This window comes from Crocodylus porosus, unplaced genomic scaffold (assembly GCF_001723895.1).
Source record: "Crocodylus porosus isolate Cpor-Errol unplaced genomic scaffold, CroPor_comp1, whole genome shotgun sequence".
NCBI classification, from domain to species: Eukaryota; Metazoa; Chordata; order Crocodylia; family Crocodylidae; genus Crocodylus; species Crocodylus porosus.
In genome coordinates this window covers 35,726,219-35,730,348 of record NW_017728911.1, presented here as the reverse complement: position 1 = coordinate 35,730,348, position 4,130 = coordinate 35,726,219, and positions in this window count along the sequence as shown.

Sequence of the window (4,130 nt, the reverse complement as noted above, 5' to 3'; positions counted from 1 at the left end):
GGATGCTTATCTTGGTGGGATCCTATGACCCCAGCTGACTTCCTGCCCTTTGGGCAGGGGGCTGGACTCTGATCTCCCGAGGTCCCTTCCAGCCCTGATGTCTATGAAATCTATTACATTTCTCTGTGCAGGATTTTGTTACCTATTTTCAAGGCTGTGGCCTCCTTCCCTCCACTCACTGTGCTCCCCCTTCCCCTCCTACCTCTCTTTCCTCCATATCCTCCATTAAGCACACATTTCTTGTTCACTGTTCTTCAAATCCTGGTCATCTCATCTCTGCATCTCCCCTTCCTATTCTCTGTAACCCATCCCGAGTGTGTGTGCACTCTCTCTCAATTTTCCTCCCTTCACAGGAAAAATGTGCTATACCCTACCCTAGACCCACTTCCAGCTACTGCCCCACCTTTTTTGTTTCACACCTCTTAAACAGACCAGTCAGAGATGTATCCTCTGGCATCTAAAGCAATGAGGATGGATGGCAGGGAGGGTAATGAATTAGCGGTAGATCAGTCTAGATAAAACCCAGATCAGTGATCTCCCTCTAAGCATCTAGTCCTGCCGCTCTCAGAGAGAGGATACAAGCTGGATGGGCCCTTGGTCGGACTCGGCATGAGGCTTTCTGTTCTTGCGCTGTTTGCAGTCACTGGAATCCTTCCCTCCAATTTCCGTCTCAGAATGGGATGGATTAAAATATATTTTTAAAGATTCTTGTTTTTAAAGGATTTTATTTAAAAAATAATAATAATTTTCATTCTGAAAAGCTCACAATCTATGTGCAGGCCTCATACTTTCTACAATGTAAGAAATCTTTTTTTTGTCTTTTTAATGCTGACATCTCCCAGCCAAAGTTTTAAAATCAAGCCGCTGAATGGATGGAAGTCACTGGCTGAGCATCTGACACCGGAGTTGGCTGAAGTGCTACATCAGGATTGGACAGCCGGTAGCAATTGCCAAGAGAAGGCCAGTTATTCAAGTCAGTTGATTCAACTCAGTTCAATCACTTAAATCAGCTTAACGTCAAGAAACAGACTGCCGGAAAGCACTGTTGGAAAGCAGTGGAGCTTGATTGTCACCTCCAGCCTGTGAAGGGAAACTTGACATTTGTGGATGAGATCGAGTTCTAAACTCTGGAAAAAATGGGGTAATCAGGCAATTGGGTCACTCCACTACCTACAGATTTGATCACTCATTTAAAATCCCAAATAGGTTTTGATCAATTGACTCTTCCCTTATTCGTCTCACTTGGCTCTGGGCATATTAGCCAGGAAACAATACAGTGCTGGTTTTATACATTTTTCTATTTAATTCCAGCCTCCACCAAAACAGAGCTCAACATAAATTGCCAATAGCAAATTCAGTGTACATCAGGGGTGTCTAACTCGCCCTGGATTGGATCCAAACCATGGGGGCTCTTCCCAGGCCGGGCCCATGTAACCAGCAGCAACTGCAGTGGAGTCGTGTTTGGGCAGCACAGGTTTGGCACTGGGCAATGACCTGGAGGCGTGTTTGGGCAGCAGCATGGTTTAGGAGGCTGCCACCAGCAGCCATGTCCATCAGGCTCCAGGGACCCTAAGCTCTGCAGCAAGCCATGACCCTGACTGCCAGTAGCCTTTCCGCAGTATGTTTGATACCCCTGGTATATGCCGTTCAAATCTGCTCTAGGCCCCATCCAGCTTGGGTTTTGCACCTGGCACTCCAACAAAACAGCTCTTGCCATAAGGATTTCTAATTAGTTAAAGCTCTGAACCCATTCTCCACCCTTGTCTTTCATTGCCTGCCTTTGATGCAGTCACTTGTGCTGTTACTGACCTCGTGGTTTCTATAGGTCCGGTCTTGTCTTGTGTCTCATCGCTGCTTCAGGGTGTCCTTGGAGAACCCTCATTCACCTCCTTCCTCTAGGACTGCCCCAGGACTGTTCTTGGTGCCCTTTTGTTTCTCCTCATCTTCAGGATAGAAGTTACCTACAGATCCAATTACTATTCCTGTACTGATCTCTCTCTACCCTGGAGCTGTCCCGTCCCGTCCCGTTTCCACCCCCCACCCCCAATGCAGAGTAAAATCTCAGTCTGCCCTTTGTCATCCTTTCATGCATGTTTAGCCGACAGCTTGACCTCAGCTGTCAGCTAAAACAGTACCCTTAATCCTCCCTGGGCTAATCCATGCAAGGTACTAAGGCAAGTATTTTCAGGAGTCATCAGTGAGTTGGGTGCCCAACCGTAAAATCCTCACCCAGTCATTTATCAGCCCTTTCCCAGGAGCGAAGGCTTTGTGAGGTCCAAGTGCGCTGATAGTTATAGGATCGTAGAAAGTTAGGGTTGGAAGGGACCTCAGGTTCTGCAGATGCCCTTCCATAAGGCCAGGTAAAGGTGAAGCCAAAGGCTGATGTCCTGTTACATTGAGATCAGTCTTCCCAAGCGGGAGCTGCTTTAACTGATGGACATCGCTTAAGTAGCCTCCAAGGTGACTTAAAAAAACAAGTTTATTTCCTACATAGGGGGACTTTTTTACCATCTTGAACTTTCCCTGAGCCTGATGAAGGGCTGAAAGCTTGCAGAAAGATTGATTTTTTTTTTTTTTTTTTTTGCCATTTCTCAGTTGGTCTAAGAAAAGGTATCATTTTGGAACCTAGAGTTCTAGATTTTTGCATTTAAAAAAAAAGCAGGCATTTTTGTCTCCTCTTCTTTTTTGGTTATGATGGGTTCAAGAAAGCTCGCAAGGCAGGGTAAAAGGGCTTGTCTCTTATTGTTGCTTTAACCTTCAAATATTTAAGAAAGATAATCTGGTTCTTCCTGATTTTGTTAAGACCAGAGAATGATGTGAATTTTGATCCTGGCATCTGTACTGAAGAGATCCTTTGGGCTTGAGTGCCCAACAGTTTTATTCGTCATTGAAGTTAAATAGGAGTTTAAGTCTTTGCTGCTTTTTTTTTTTAATTATTTGCTTGTTCATGTTTGTAAGTAGCAATGAAGACTCCCTTCGCCTCTACATACTGACCTGTCCCCTTCTAAGTTCCTAGGGGTTCTTGGTCATCAAATCACCTCCAAAGTGACTGCAGCAAAATCTCTGTTTGATTAGCATGTCACCCTTTTTGTGTGTGGAAATGAAGCCCAGTTGTTCTGCAAGTGGTCATAGAAACGCCACCATATATTTTTATTAAGAAAATTCAGTTTCTCTCTTGTCCTGCCCATGGTGGGCTCATCTCCAGTGTCCTGATGCACTTGGTGTGAGAGCCTGGCCGCTGGAAGGCGATGGCAAGCCCCCCTTGATTCTGTTAGTGTAAAAATGTCTCCGTTCCTGTTGCAGTCCGTGCCGAAGAACATCTACAGCCTTCAAGTCCAGAGCATTTCCACTGCCTCGACCTTGGAGGAAGGACCCTTCCTTCCTCTTTGTGGATGGTGAGGTCGAATGTTACTGCACCAAACTTGCCTGTACGTCACACCTGATCTGCCAAGGGTATGAGTGACAAGGTTATGGATGCCTGATTCGGTCTAAGGCCTTGACTCCACGGAGGCTGGTTATCCTCAGGAGTCCATTGAACACAGCAGAATTAGTGCCACTTTTAAAGCTGAGCCCATGGGTGAGTCTTTGCCGTGTCAGAGCCCGCGTCAGGATTTCAGACGTCAGCCCTGTGGGCAGGAAATGAGTCTCCTCGGTTGGTTCCTAGATGCCCTTTCTGCACCTGGGTATGTGAAGTGCCTTTCAGTGAGATCAGCGAGAAAACTCAACCAAAAGCAAACCTGCTTAGTGTCAGGGTTTGGGGTTTTTTTTTCCTTTGTCAGAGGTCTAACTTTACACTGCAAATCACTAAAATAAGTTTTTTGGCATGAATACTTGTGGAGAATATTCCACTTGCACAGCCAGCCTTGAGCTTTTTGGGGGGGGAAAAATCCTTCACAGACACTAAAAATTGACAGCTATATTTCAGGCCCACATTAATAATTAGCTCATAGCAAATGCAGCTCCTTCAGATGAAGTTCCCTGCCTGTTCTTTTTGCAGGACAGAGATGTCTGCGTGGCATGCAACTTCGCTGTGGCGTGTGCTCGATTGAATATAGTTTAAATAAGTCAGTAAGCTTGCACCTTGTTTTGCAATAGTTGTACCAAAGTCGGTGCATGGAGCAAGGTCTACA